Below are 16,877 nucleotides of genomic sequence, written 5' to 3'. Positions count from 1 at the left end.
AAATTTATGGATGACTCAAAATGAGACTCAAGTTTCAGAAGGCCCTATCCAGCAAGATATTCAGTGGCAAGATAGCAATAGCAATAGCCAGTGCTTTTTTGTAAAAGAAAAAGGTGCCGGAACTCACACACGTCATACAACCTGCCTTGCCTACCCTACAAGGTTCCATCCAAAAAAGGTGCCGGAACTCCGTTCTGAGCGTTCTATGAGAAAAAAAGCCCTGCATAGCACTTAGATTTATATACCACTTCACAATGCTTTACAGCCCTCTCTAAGCAATTACATAGTCAGCATATTGTCCCCAACAATCTGGGTCCTCATTTTACCAACACTGGAAGGATGGAAGGCTGAGTCAACCTTGAGCCAGTGAGACTTGAATTGTTGAATTGCTGGCAGTCGGCAGTCAGCAGAAGTAGCCTGCAGTACTGCATTCTAAGCACTGCACCATCTCAGCTAATTAAGGTTCTGCACTTACACAGGGGGGAAAAAAACAGATGCAAAAATATAGGATAGGCAATATCTGGTTCAACTGTAGTATCTATCAGAGAGAACTTGATATCCTGTGAACCACCACTGAAGTAAGAGACAGCAGTATGCTGCAGCTGCTGGAAATGTCAATGCAGTTCTAGGCTGCATCAACAGAAGGATCACATCTGTATCCTGGAAAGTGATAATACTGCTCTATACTGCACTATTTAGGCCACATTTGGAATTCTGCATGCGTTCTGATCACCACAATAAAAAAAGATGCTGAGGCTTTAAAAAGAGTGCAGAGAAGACCAACAAAAATGATAAGGGGTCCAGAGGCTAAATCTTGTGAAGAACAGATAAAGGAATTAAATGTTTAATTTAACAAGGAAAAAATTGAAGTATGACATGATAGCAGTCTTCCAATATCTGAAGAGCAGAGAAGTTGATTTTGATTTAGTCTTCACAGCACAAGACAAGAAGCAATGGGTGGTAGCTCATAAGAGGGAGATCCAGCCTGGATATAAGGAGGAAATTCCCAACAATAAGAAGTATTAAACAATGGAACAGCTTGCCTCCCAGGGTTGTGGGTACTCCATCACTAGAGGTTTTCAAGAAAAGATTGGACAACCATTTCTCTGTGATGGTATGAGATGTCTTGCCTTGGGCAGGGAGTTGGACTAGAAGACCTCCAAGGTCCCTTATAGCCCTATGATTTTTTTATTCTAAATCAACTCCACAAGAAGGCTGAAATTACTTTGAATAAGAATGCCTATAATAAGCAAATATTGCAGTCTGGTTGTGTTGTACCTCCTGCTCTTTCATATAGTTCAGTGAATTAGTGAGCTTTCTCAGTGGTTTAAGAGTGGTATCTGGACATTCTGGATTTAAAAATGTTTCATCTCCTTTTCCATAGATAACACAGGCTGTATATCTTTGTCAAGGTCATCTTCCTTGCTCTCTATTGTTATCTGGGCATATTTTTCTTCTGTTGCAACACTATATTTTATGTTTTCATTGAAAGTATAAGAATTGTTTTAAAATGTTCTTTAACAACATGTAAATTTGTATAAATAGACTTGTTCAAATAAATATATTTTACTTTTTTTGTGTGACCATGAGTTTTGTGGATACACCCTATTACTTCTTATCTCTTTCTCACTAATAGCCACTCACTGAAACCTATGTTTCTTGGCCACAAATTTTCTTTCAGAATTCACCTATCAGCAGGTAGAGAGGTGTGTCTAGGTTCTATAAAGAAGAAGACTTCACAATTTCTCAAGGGCTGAACTTTCATTTAGTGGGAATTATTACAGAATACCAATGGGATTAATCCTTTTGTGAGGCTTTCCCTTGGAATCTAATAGAAGCTTGGGAAGTTAGAGATTCTTCTGAAGAAAAGTTATCCTCTGACAAAAAGGACACAAGGTCCAGTTTGGTGAAGTGGCTAAGGTGCTGGATTAGAAATTGGTAGACCAGGAGCTCAAAAGTTGGCTGGTTGAATTTGGGCTAGTCCAGGGGTCAGCAACCTGAAACAGTGAAAGAGCCACTCGGAACCAGTTCCCTCACAAAAGGAAAAACTGGGAGCCGCAAAAAATGTGTGCACATGCGCGTACATGCGCGAATGTGCAGAACAGGGTTTGACTGAAGAGTGGAGCCAAGGCGAGATATGCACCTACCCTGCATATTTGAATTGATTGGTTGAACTTTTTTAGTCCCACTTTTTTTTTTTTGGACTGCACATGGCAGAGGACTGGGAGCCGCAGGAGACGGCTGAAAGAGCTGCATGCGGCTCTGGAGCCGTGGGTTGCAGACCTGTGGGCTAGTCACTCTCTCAGTCTAATCCACTTTACAGAATTAATATTGTGGAACAGCGAGTATTATGTATGCTTCTTTGAATTGGAAAAAAAGTGAAAAATAAATCTAATAAATTCACATGTATCTCTTGTCTGCCTTGTAATTGACAAGTGCAAGATCACATTTCTCTGAGAATTTCACAGAAGTCACTTTGCTTTGAAATACAGTAAAGTCAATATTCTTTGAACAAACTGAATGAGAAAAGGTAGAAAAATGCAGAATTTCCCCCTCTGTCTCTGGTGACTTACTTTCCAAGTCCACTCCCTTTCATATAGATTTGCACTGGAATTTCCAATATGTACAGTATCTTTAGGCATTGACCAGAAGATATGAATTCCATTGTAAGGGAACTAAAACCAGGTATGAACAAGTTCTGGAACAGCTGCTAATGTTCAAAGAGGCCAGGAGCATTAATACAACTTTGAATTAATCAGTACGTTTATCTCTAGTAGTTGGAATCAATCAAGATACGAAGATCTGTGCGTGAATGAACTGTCATGAAGTGTTGGAAGGGAAATTTACAACTGATTTGTAGCAATACTTCTTAGTATAACTTGCCTGTCAGCATTTAGTTAAAATGGTTTTTTCTCCCAAAAGAAAAAAAACTTGGTAAAAGTTTCTGAAATTGTTCTGTTTATAACATAATTTACCAGCTTACTTCTACTATAATTATTAAAACTGAAGTTACATTTCTTCATTACTTGTGTATATGTGTATATGTGTATGTGTCTTAGTTTAGCATGATACATTTTATAAAAAAAAAACTACAGAAAGGCCAGTAACATATCAAATTCCAAGTCTGCAAACATGAAACAGGATTTTTCTCTTCTGCCTGTTTTTTCTATTAAAAACTATTGCTCAAACCAGCTCTTTGCTGGAAATAATATATTCATGAGAAAATAACCAGGTAGAAGTAAAATTTTAACTGGAAAAATAATTAGATGATGGTCCCAGTTTATGTTGACGAAAAATAGGACATTTCTAAGCATGTTGTTTTAAGGTTTAATATAAAAATACAATTTGGCTCCTTGGAATCAACTCTGAGGTCAAGAAATGGCTGAAAATCTTGAAACACAATAGTTGGATATTATGTGTTGTTTAAAATCTGGAGAACTTAAGATAGCTAAGTCTTTCTTAGGATGCAAATTGCATTGAAACTGAGATGGGCCTATATATCTGATGAAATTAAACACTAAAAAGTAGATTTGCACCTCTGTTTATATTATAGCTGCTTAACCATACTATGTCAATGGGATGTAATAGCCTAGAGGCTGCAGACACACTGGCTTATTCACAGTTTATGATACTTGAACACTTCAGAACACCAGTAATATAATTAACATTATTGTTGTTGCTTCTTGTTAAATATTTATTGTTACATATGATTAAATGACTGTTACATATGATTAAACGATCAAGTGTTATGATTGCAGTTTCGTAGATGTTCCAAGTGTCTTGATAGACTTTCACACTTATTTAATTTTGTTGACATTGACAGAATTACATATTACTGACAAGAAATGTCAGCAGCAAGTACAGGTAACCTGAACTGAAGACAGCATATGTGCAGTTACATATTTTCTTATATACTACTTTTTTTAAAAAAAGCAAGGAAAGAAATTTATTGTACGGTAATTACAACTTTATGTGGGACAATTCTTTTGTCCCACATAAAATCCAAAGAGGCATTCCTGGCAGATGATAACAGATATCACATTAAAGGAAGAACAAGAGAAGTCACATTAGCAGAGTTTAAACAACATTATTTCAGCAAAGGAAAGCTAGTACTAGGAGAATAGTCTCCAAATCACTTAAATCATGTAACACTAATCAAATTTGTTCTTGAAAAGCCAAGTCTTAATATCTTCTATGAGGTTACTAAAGATAAATTAACTGCACTTAAGCTGAAACATTATTTTATTAACAGCAAGCTTGTTACTTTATTCAGAAAAGATAAATGATAACTTTAGTGGGTTTTTTAAAAAAATAACCAATAAATTTAATATTATTATTATATTATTTATAAGTTATTATTATTTCCAAACAATATCATGTACTGATCCTGTCTATATTTTAATGTTCCATTAAGGCACGTTACTAAAGAAAAAGAATTCCACATGGAAAAATATTTAGTAGAGAGAATGCCAGGAAGAATGTTAGGGAATCCATATTAAAACATGTTTATCATTAAATTTGAAGGAATAGCTAAATAATCTGTTAGTTTTTAATGACTTTCTCTTTCTTTCTTCTTTCTTTCTTTCTTTCTTTCTTTCTTTCTTTCTTTCTTTCTTTCTTTCTTTCTTTCTTTCTTTCTTTCTTTCTTTCTTTCTTTCTTCAATAAATGTAGCCACCCATCATGCAAATACCCCTACTTTGGGCACTAGGAACAAACCCAATAAACACTCAAGAGTAACAATAACATTTCATGAGCCATCTAAACTCTAGCTCCTACAGCTAGGTTTTCAGAGCTTTACAACAGCTAGTCAGCATCAGGACTAATCTAGTGTATGGCAATATTTTTCAAAATTAGCATGCTGGCTTTGGAATTCTGGGACTTGCAGTCCACACATCTTAAAGTTGCCAAGTTAATAAAACACTGGTATATGGTGTTCCAGAAAGTGAGTGCTACAACAAGTAAAACTAACTTAACTTTTGATTTTTTTATTCAAATATTGAACATTATATATGCATATATGATTTGGCATCTACAGGATGCCAAATAATTATTTTTTAAAAAAGCATTTTAACATTGGTTTTCCTGACCCATCTCTTCCAGGTGTGCTGGAATTCCATCTGCCAGGATTCCATTACTCCAGTTGATTAAGACTGTAGTTACAAATGATTTGTAAGATTTATTTGTACTACAAGGCTAAATATTAATGCATCTCTAATTTATTAAATTCAAGTGTGTGTTAATATCCAATTTTCCTTTATTCAACAATGGATGAAATCAAATCAAAACATATAGAAATGCAGCTGGTTGAATTTATTTATTTATTTATTTATTTATTTATTTATTTATTTATTTATTTATTTATTTATTTATTTATTTGACTTATATACCGCCCTATTCCCATAGGACTCAGGGCGGTTTACAGGGCAATTAAAACCATACAGTACAAAAGTTAAAATAAATTTAAAACAATTAATTAAATTTAAGCCCAAAAGTTAAAACTTTAAAACCCAATTAAAACCCCCCTCAGTCTAGGCCAGACAGCTCAAAGAGCCAAGTTTTTAGGTCCCAGCAAAATGAACAGAGGTCAGGGGCAGTCCTAAGTTCCATAGGAAGTTGGTTCCAAAGGCCAGGCGCACCCACAGAGAAGGCCCTCTCTCTGGGAGTCACCCACTGGCAATCCTTCACCGGCGGTACCCTAAGAAGGCCCTCCCTGTGGGAGCGCACAGGACGATGGGGAGTTAATGTCGGCAGCAGCTTCAATGTTAAATTTCTTGTAATTCTTACTGAAGGCCAGAGTTTCTCCCTTATGGTTAAGTAGAATTTAGCTTGACAGAATTCAGCTGCATTTACTGTTAGGGGGGGAAAAATCCTTACACGAATGATTTTGATACAAACCTGATTGTGAATAAAATAAAATTACAGAACTTTCAAAATGTGTATTGCTGTTAAGTAAAAACTTGTCGGTCAGATTCAATGATTCATGGACTAACATTTTGGGAGAATGATGTCTTTTTAAAAAAAAATAACAATAACATTGATAATCTGCCACTGATTTCTCAACCCTGGAAAATTTAGAAAAGAAACATGTTGTGCAAGGTTAAAAAATTACAGGGCAGCTACAGAACTTATGAGATCATAAGACCATGATAAGAATTAGGGAAGAAATGAACAAATCAGCTTTCTGGAAAGGTGAAGTATTTAATTTGAACCTTCTATTTGGTATACTCCTGTAAAAATAAAAGAGGCATAGAAATACAGTATAGCATTGATAAGAATAAAGACTTCAGAGAGGACTTTCATAAGTCATTGCAGATCTGGTTGAATGCTAGGCTGGAGTTTTCTTATCTCTCTCTCTCACCCTATTGTCTGTGTGCACATGTGTGAGTGATTTTTCCCATCAATTTTTATAGCAAATGAATTGCCTTTGATTTGTTAAAGCACAGAGAATATTATATATATATTTTTAGGCTTTCATAGATGAGATGCTGGGTTGGGTCTTGGCTATCCTCTCACAAGGTACAGCACATATGAAAATGTCTTATCTTTCACTGTACAATCCACTTTCCAGCAATCTGCAGCAGTCCCTTGTTTTCTACACTTCAATTAACTTCCTAGAGAAGATTTCATTAGGTTATTTTTTTAAAGCCCAGGAAGTAGGAATAGCTAAGGGAGACTCCAAAGTGTTGAAGAACAACGTAGCAGAATAATAGGAAGAACTCTACCTTCCCTGGCCATCTAAAAAGAAAACATTTCTAGTAGAAATGTCACCAAAAGGTATTCCCAAATACCGTCAGAAAAAAAGCTAAGAAAACAGCAACAGGTTTTGACTTGTGAAGAAAACCTTTTGAAGCTTTGAGAATACATTTTGACACAGTATTCTTTTCTGTATTCATAGGCACACAGAAACATTGTCTTCTGTCCTCTGGGTGTTCCCAGCTCATCATCTTATTTTATTTGTGCACTCCTATTACAATATACACACACTTATGTCCTAAGATTTTTCTTAAGCAAATAAATCTAGAATTTGTGATGTGTCCCTTAACATTTACAATTTCCTAGTTGTCTTTTTACTGTGAAATTAATTATTAAACTTCAGTTTTTTGGTACTGTAGCAGTTGAATTCTGTTTCATTCCCTATTTCTTCTGCCCTTTTCTACTTTCTAAAATAATAAAAAAAAACCTGTTGGCTTCAAATCTGTGAGGATCTGAAGCAATGGTGAGTTGTCTTTTCTTCTTTGATATGTGTCCCTCAAGGCAGGCTGAACAATAATTATAACAAACCTTCATTGCTGCCCTTCTTCCCTGTTTCTGTCATTATATTATTAATCTCTCTAAGGACTTACAACTGACTCTTTCTGTCATTCAGCTCCATTCAAAGCAAACAACATTTGTATGTATGGGGAGTGGGGGTGGGGCGGGCAACAGCAATGGCTGCCTCCACTCTATCCACTGGTTGTGAAAAATGGTATCAGTGTGTATCCATATTAACTTTTCCCAATGCAGTGACTTCCTGAAATGTTGAAACTGAAATTCTCAGAAATTGTTTTCAGCCTTAACCTTAATTTTGCCCATGATCTAGGTAAGTCACTAAATCCCACCACAGTATCTTGTCATGTGAATATGTATTGGATTGTGCTATATGGCACAGCGGTTAAAGATGCTAAGTTTGTCAGCTGAAAAACTGACAGCCCGGGTTCAAGACCTGAGTGTGCATGATGGTGCAACTCCGGTTATTTGCCCCAGGTTCTGACCACCTAGCACAGGGGTAGGCAACCTTGGCTCTTTTATGACTCGTGGACTTCAACTCCCGTGCTGGCTCAGGAATTCTGGGACTTGAAGTCCACGAGTCATAAAAGAGCCAAGGTTGCCTACCCTTGACCTAGCAGTTTGAAAGTATGCTAATGTGATTAGATGAATAGGTACTACTTTGGTGGGAACGTAACAGCATTCTGTGCCCTTCAGCATACAGCCGTGTTGGCTACATGACCATAGACATGTCTTTAGACAATGCTGGCTAACTCAGAATCAGAATGATGGGACAGGGGAAACCTTTATTTTTACCTTTATGCTATTGTTTGTGTAGAATCCACAGCATAAGGCTTTATAAAACATAATGACTGGATTCATGTGCCATGCTAAGCCAAACAAAGCACCCACTGATTAGCATTATATCTTTATAATGCTATGGTCTCTATTTTAGACCCACCCTGAAGCAAGACAAAGGACTCAATAAAGATTAAATTTCAGGTTCCTAACTAAAGTTTGTCAACTGATTGGAAAACCATGTTATGAAAAAAATGTAGATAATGTGATACAAAATACAATGAATGATGAGGATATCCAAATGATATTCTACTCACTTGATTTATCTTAAATAGCAAAACTTTAATATAAAATCAGTTTTTCTAATAAGGCCAATTTAAAGCAACTTCCATGAGTTACTTAGAGTGAGTGTCTTAGCAGTCAAGTAGTTTCGTACATATTGGCAGTTTCCTGGGAACAACTCTTTTGAATTTAATCAGTGGGGGAAACACATCACTTTCTTTATTATAATCAATGGAGGAGACATAAACAATTAACATCTGACCCAGCACAATCTTCCAGGGCATTATTTTTATTCCAAGCATTCTCTTAAGCCACTAATTCTGCTGTGTTATCTGAAAGAATATAGATTTGTGAGCTAAGATGTCAGAGTGATATCAAAACAAATGCAAAGCACAACTGCATAGAGACAGAAGGCCAACATGATTGTGTAGTCTATATAATTATACTTAAGATAACATTTAATTTTTAAAATTAACTTTTAAAACATTGCAATTAACATGTCTTGAAAAGTATTGGTTATTTCTAGTATTATACATACAGTAAGAGAAACCCAACTTTTTATTTCTACCTACTTATCCACCTACCTACATATATATATTCATACACTTGCTTTGCAACTAAAGTGTGTGTGTGTGTTGAAATTGCTGTTAGTTGTTTTTTCTGTATAACCTGAAATGATAAATTTCTCATGTTTGCATAAAAAATCTGAAAACCATATATATTTTGTTTCAGAACATAGATAATAATAAACTGTGGTTAGTTGAAATTAATGCTTTTGATCTCTTCCTTGTATTTACGTGAGTTTAGTACAAACATCTGAATGTGATCATTCCACTGAAAACCAATTTAGAGATTAAAAATTGATCAGATCCTCCTATGTTTACAAATCCTTTGATTCTAATCTGAGTAGGAATTATACCGATTTAATTCATTTTATGAATAAACCTAGAAAATATTAAAAATATGCATTTAATACACTGATAATAAAACGTTAGTCAAGATAATTATATTAAAACAGGATGTTGGAATCTTCTTCTGTTTTTTTAACTCTTGCAACAATTTCTTTCAAAATGTTTTTTCCTCCTTTGTTATGTTGCATAAACTCAAAAACTGGTACTCTGCACTATTATTCATATCTTGAAATGCAAGATGGCCTATTTTGTTTATAAGATCTTTGCAGAGTTTTCCAACCCCTTTCCTTTTATTTTTATTCTTTTAATTTTGCCTCAAGAAAACAAAGAAACTATAGAGACCCAGTATCAGGATGAATTTTAGTTCAGTAATGGATTGTCCCTTTCAAGTATCTCATCACAAGAAATTAGCACCTCATTAACCTTAGAGCAGCCTACCTCAACTTGATGCTCCCCAGATATGTTGATTGTCATATTTCCCACTGGTGTTGTGGCAATACTGCTTGGGGACAACACATTCTGTAGTGGATTAAAGGGATTTGTTCTATTGAGTGGCCTATTAGCCAGTTGAGATCTCTTGAGGATTCTCTAAAAGCAGTGACTGCCCCATAAACATCAGATGAAAGTGATGGAGGAGGGGAAGGACTTTAAGAGTCTTGTCTAGAGGGAGCAAGAACAGAGGGGGAAAACAGATTTCATGTGACTCTGACTAAGACTTCATGCCCAAAGCTGAACAGACCCTAAGAGAATCACTAAGGTAATAGTGGCAGGGAACATTTAGCTTATATTTTTAAATGATATTTGTACTATTTAAATAGTATTCCAGTCCATTGTCTCTCTATTTTATGTTTGTCAGGCAGATTAATGAGTAATAATTTTGGAATATAGATCTCAATCTTATATAACTGGTTGCAATTAAACATTGCTCTCATTTTTTTACTACTATAGTATCAGATTTGTTATCTACCCTCACACAATCTAAACACACTTTGTCCAGGTAATGCTGCTTTAGAAGCAATCTAGAGCCATTTATTAAGAGATATTTCCTGGAGAAAGGTGAATTCCTCTTCTGCTGCATCCCAAATATAGGAAGAGGGGATATTTGTCCATTCAAGAACAGATGGTGGCAGTGTAACTATCTGTCCAGATAGAACTCTTTACTTAGGTTACCAGCCACACAGAGATATTCTGGAATTTAGGCAAAGAGGATAAGAATGTAGAGATTAAGGAAAGGATCTTGCAAATTGTTTTAACCATTGATGATAGACCAACACCTCTTAAGGACATTATGCTGAGCAAGGCTGAAACAACAACCTATGGAATTTCAGAAAGTGGCAAAATGGCATCTGTGGCCTATAAGATCAATCAATCAATCTCTCTCTTTGAAGATAAATGTAAGAATTTATAAAAGCAATTGAAATAGACAAGTTAGATTAGTCCTTTGAGGCATACAGGACCATTATATTTAATGCTATACTGATTTCTAATTGGCTGGGAATAATCTACAGATTATCATGATACTTTTTTTGTTTAAAACACCATTTTGTAAGAAAAAAAAACAGATACATTTCAGTGCTAAACATTTGGCTCTCTCCAAAGTCCACTTATCATACTAAATATTTTTGTCACTGAACATTTTGTATTGGTCAAATATTAATTTCTTTAATTTTGAGATATATTATTGTGGTCATTCTTTCTACTGTACATCTAAGTGCTGAAGTCATTGGGCTATTTATATACCTTCATTTGATTTGTTATTGTGTGCAAATTGTATAATTATTATATTAAAACAACTAATATGGTCAAGAACGCTGTGGGGATGATCATTCACAAGCATTCAGTTTTTAGTCAGAGATGTATCTGCATTTTCCTTTGCTCATACATCATTCAGACATTTTGCTGACAGATTAAAAAGCAGGGCTGACATCCTGTCAGCCCTACTCTTTAATAAAGTGGACTCCTGCTGCTGGTAGATACTTCTTTTTTCCTCTGGCAAAACAGTCTCTCCTAGTTGTTTTTAGATTGACAAAGCTCAGTGAGCAAGTAAAGTCAGCTCAACTATGCATAGCAATATGCTGGTTATCCTTTTAGTTAGCTGACTTGATATTCATTGTCCTTTGGCTTATATCTTAAATGCAGAAAATTTGAATTTGCACAAAGTAGTTAAGATGGCAAGAGAATAGAAATAGAAAACCAGATATAAATTATTTGATTAGCAAGATAAACAAAACAAATAAGGGGGAGCCATCTACATCTACATCAAATTCCTAACATCTTGGTCTTGAGTTTTTAAGACAAATGGAACTTTCAATTCTTTTCTTTAAATTTACATGAATCTTTTTCCATAACAATCCAGAATTTTAAGGTTTTTTATGTAGCAATTTTTTTATGGGAGCTTGCTCTTAAATTAATATAAGGTTGCAGCCTAAGAAGCATAACCCTAATAAGAGATTAATTTCTAGCAATAATAAGAAAATATAATGGACACAGAAATCAGATTAGCCAAGCTAAGGTACTGTGAGACTTCTTAAAGTTATTAATAAAAAAGTATGTGATTTTGTTAACTTTCTTTTCTTGAAAATGAATTAAATTTTTCTTATTATGCAGATAGAGTTAGTTGATTTTTCTTTAAATAATAAGTAATAAATTGTGATTTATCAATTTCAGTGATTGGGTTTATACAACATACCAAGCCAAAACTAAATAAACCATATTATGTTTTAATGAAAATGTGAATCCAGCTACTGCATGTAGACTATAGTAGACTAGTAGCTGTAGACTATAGTTCGTGGCACAGTGGAAAATAATGTGCATGGTCCAGATGGAGGACATATGTGAATATAAACAGTCATGGTGGTTAATCTAGGGATCATCTGGTTATGATGAAAACTGCAGCCAGACCTAGGCAAATAGTTTGATTTTTAGCTCAGTTATACAATATTATCTTGGAGATTCACGTGAAAAGGAGATGAGTATCATTATCCTACAGGTAGATGGTGGTGATCTGAGGGAGCATAGTGTTAAACTATTGTATCAATTCTACTGAGAGAACGGACTGATGTGCCTTGGAAGGCCTATGGAGATTCTCAATCATCCAAGTCATAGTTGTCCCAAAGGTGCTTTTCAAAAGGAAACTAGACTTTCTTGGTTTTCCCCCTTGAAAATGTTTTGCTTCTTATCCAAGAAGCTTCTTCAGATCAGTTCTTCTTGGATGAGAAGCAAAATGTTTTCGAGGAAAAAAACCAAGTAAGTCCAATTGTCTTTTGAAAAGCACCTTTGGGAAGCATTCTGAAGGGGATAGTGGTATCTACAGCTGACTAGTTAACCATACCCCCACCTTTTCAAGGAAATACCAATGTCTGTAGCTAGTCAAGTTAGGCCCCCTTGTCCCACCCTGCTCTCAAGATACAAAGGAGAAGATAAGTTCAGAAGAAACAGGAAATATGGTAATTAGATGTTCAGGTAAGGATTTAAGCAGCATCAGGGCAATTTCTGCAATTCTGTAACTTCTGCAGTGACATGCAAGAAAAAAGGTTGACATCCACTTTCTAAGACCAGAAGCCACAGTAAGCAGCCCACTCTACCTGATCTTTGGTTCTAGTTAAGCTTAAAACTCCTAACTCTAGTTAAAAGTCAGCTTAATTGCCCCCAACAATCTGGGTCCTCATTTTACCTACCTCGGAAGGATGGAAGGCTGAGTCAACCTTGAGTCCCACCAGGCTCAAGGTTGACTCAGCCTTCCATCCTTCCGAGGTAGGTAAAATGAGGACCCAGATTGTTGGGGGCAATTAAGCTGACTTTGTAATAATGCCGCTTGGGGGTGTGTGTGAAAGCCCTAATAAGCAGGCATATACATAGAATGAAGGCTACTGCTAAGCTTGTAAGCCGCCCTGAGTCTTCGGAGAAGGGCGGGATATAAATGGAATTAAAATAAATAAAATAAATAAATAAAGTCCAGCTTGGAGCTTGGTGATAAATTTGTCCTATATTTTGACCTTATCACAAAATTGGAATGAAAATGAAACTGCATCAAATCCCAAATCTGGGCAAAAAGGTTGAGGTGCATCAAATCCAAATTGGCAAAAATATATGGAGTCAGGGACTCAGTTCCACTTTAACCTGTAAGGACTTTTACATTAGAATTAGGAAGTTGAAGTCAACATTGTTTAGCCAGAGCAAAGGTCTTCTAGTGGGGAACATCTGGAACATACCGGTAATGAAGTCTTGTGTATAACTTTCTCCAAGCTATTTTAGTAACTGCAAGTCATAGACCAAAGAGGGTCCGTCTCACTGGTACTCTCTGAGTTGGTTATTCTTTTTGTAATGCAAGTAGCAAAGCAAATATGCTGTTGGACTGGATTTTTTTTAATTGGAGGAGGAAATTATGTTTTAGAACTACAGCTGATAGTTGAAGACATAGAAGCAGATTTGTTTAAAATGAAGTGGATAAGAACTGAAAGGATCAGTGGCATTGCATGGAGAGTGGGACAGAATAATTAAATCAGGATTTGATACAAGACCCACATCTTTTGTTTGTTCATTGTGATGTCATGTGCATTTATGAAAGGGGAAAAGTTTCCAGTGTAAATCTTCAATGATGCTTTTCATTCTGATGAAAGTAGTAAACATATGCTAACACCAGAATTAAACTATACTTATTCATTTTAAAAGGGACGCGGTGGCTCAGTGGGTTAGGACGCTGAGCTTGTCGATCAGAAGATCGGCAGTTTGGTGGGTCGAATCCCGAGTGCCGCGTAACAGAGTGAGCGCCTGTTACTCGTCCCAGCTTCTGCCAACCTAGCAGTTTGAAAGCATGTAAAAATGCAAGTAGAAAAATAGGGACCACTCCGGTGGGAAGGTAACAGCGTTCCGTGCGCCTTTGGCATCTAGTCATGCCGGCCACATGACCACGAAGACGTCCTCGGACAAGCGCTGGCTCTTCGGCTTTGAAACGGAGATGAGCACCGGCCCCTAGAGTTTATTTATTATTATTATTTATTTATTATTAGTTTTTATAAACCGCCCTTCTCCCGAGGGACTCGGGGCGGTGTACAGAGGAAGGAAGGTATACAGATTGAACAATAAAGATAATAAGAAACACTAATGAACACAAACTGGGACCCCAATTAACGCTATCATGCCAGGCCAGCCTGCTGAAACAGGAAAGTTTTTAAGTCGCGACGGAAGGTACGGAGGTCAGGGGCCATCCGGATTTCTGTTGGTAAGGTGTTCCAGAGGGCTGGCGCACCCACTGAGAATGCCCTCCCCCTGGGGGCCACCAGCCGACATTCCTTGAGCGGTGGCACCCTGAGGAGGCCCTCTCTGTGGGAGCGCACAGGACGGTGGGGTGCTGACATCGGCAGAAGGTGCTCCCGAAGGTAGTCCGGACCCATGCCATGTAGGGCTTTGTAAGTCATCGTTAGCACCTTGAACTTCACACGGAAGGCAGCCGGAAGCCAGTGCAGCGCACGGAGGAGAGGTGTGATATGGGAGTATCGGGAGGCTCCCAAGAGTGTCCGTGCCGCCGCACTTTGCACCAGTTGAAGCTTCCGAGTGGATCTCAAGGGCAGCCCCATGTAGAGAGCGTTACAATAGTCTAGGCGAGATGTCACAAGGGCATGGGTGACTGTACGTAAGGAATCCAGGTCCAGATAAGGCCGTAGTTGGCGAATTAGTCGAACCCGGGAGAAGGCCCCCTTGGTCACAGCTCCAATGTGGTCTTCCAGGGAGAGCTGCGAGTCTAGGAGGACACCCAGGTTGCGGGCCCTATCAACAGGGGGAAGTAACTTGTCCCCAATGTTAAGCAGTGGGACGTTCTGAATCTCCTGGCTTCCCGGTACGTACAGCCATTCAGTCTTGTCCGGGTTCAGTTGAAGCCTGTTTCTCCCCATCCATTCCCGGACCGCTTTCAGGCAGCGGGACATCACGTCTAGGGCATCACTGATATTGTTTGGAGTTGAGATAAAAAACTGGGTGTCATCAGCATACTGATGGTACCCTACTCCAAAACTGCGAATGATCTCACCCAGCGGTTTCATGTAGATGTTGAACAGGAGAGGCGAGAGGACCGACCCCTGAGGGACTCCGCAAGCGAGAGGCCTCGGGGACGACCTCTGTCCCCCTGTCAGCACCGACTGCGAGCGACCCTGGAGAAAGGAGGAGAACCAACGCAGAACCGTGCCTCCCACTCCCAGTCCCCTGAGGCGTCGCAGCAAGATACCATGGTCGATGGTATCGAAAGCCGCCGAGAGGTCTAATAAGACTAGGACAGAGGAATGGCCCCTGTCCCGGGCTCTCCAGAGATCATTCATCAGAGCGACCAATGCCGTCTCCGTGCTGTAGCCCGGCCTGAAACCCGATTGGTACAGGTCTAGATAAACCGCTTCATCCAGGATCTGAGGAAGTTGGTGCGCCACCACGCTCTCAACAACCTTCGCAAGGAAGCGAAGATTGGAGACTGGACGAAAGTTATTCAAAGAGGATGGGTCCAAGGTGGGCTTCTTGAGGAGAGGTCTCACCACCGCCTCCTTCAAGGCGGTGGGGAAGTGACCCTCACTCAGAGAAGCAGAGATGACCGCTAGGAACCAGCCTCGTGTCGCCTCTCGAGCTGCATAGGCCAGCCAGGAAGGGCACAGGTCCAGTAAGCATGTGGAGGAGCTTAACCTTCTCATAATCCTGTCCACTTCCTTAGGAGTTACAGGATCAAATTCTTCCCAGATGACGTCGACAAGACTGTCCATGTCTTGTTCTTCCATCTCAGCCCAGTTGGAGTCCAGACCAGTTCGAATCCGAGCGATTTTATCCAGCAGATATTGACCAAATTCCTCGGCTCGACCCTGCAAGGGTTCCTCCCTCACCTCTTGGTTTAATAGGGAGCGAGTCACCCTGAACAAGGCAGCTGGGCGATTATCTGCGGACGCGATGAGGGTGGAAAAGTAGTTGGATTTTGCCACCCTTATCGCAGCGAGATAAGACCTGGTGAGGATTCTTAGTCGCAATCGGTCGGATTCGGATCGACTGGACCTCCAACGGCTATATATATATATATATATATATATATATATATATATATATATATATATATATATATATATATATATATATATATATATGATAAATGCTTGTTAACTATTCTTTCAACCATTCTTTTTACAAAAGAAAGCAGCTGATGTCATAATAATTAAAGGGAATACACAAATAATAAATCAGAAGAATGACTTTAAAAGCCTTCTTATCTTGGATATATAACAATCTGAGGACCCAGATTGTTGGGGGCAATTAAGCTGACTTTGTAATAATGCCGCTTGGGGGTGTGTGTGTGAAAGCCCTAATAAGCAGGCATATACATAGAATGAAGGCTACTGCTAAGTTTGTAAAGCCGCCCTGAGTCTTCGGAGAAGGGCGGGATATAAATGGAATTAAAATAAATAAAATAAATAAATATAAAAGGCAGTGTTAAACTATTGAAGCTGCTTCTGAGAAGAGACAAAGAAAAAATTAAAAGAAATCAGCTTGTTTGATGGACATCATTTGATGACAAAGATCAAGAAAAGTAAACAGAAGGAATTCAAAGTGGATTTATTTGATCAGGGTTAATATGCATGCTGTGTTTTGTGATACCTATTAATGGAATTTATTTT

The sequence above is a fragment of the Vipera ursinii genome (assembly GCF_947247035.1).
Source record: "Vipera ursinii genome assembly, chromosome: 5".
Taxonomy (NCBI): domain Eukaryota; kingdom Metazoa; phylum Chordata; class Lepidosauria; order Squamata; family Viperidae; genus Vipera; species Vipera ursinii.
The sequence above is the reverse complement of the archived record's forward strand: the minus strand, read 5'-3'. Positions refer to the sequence as shown.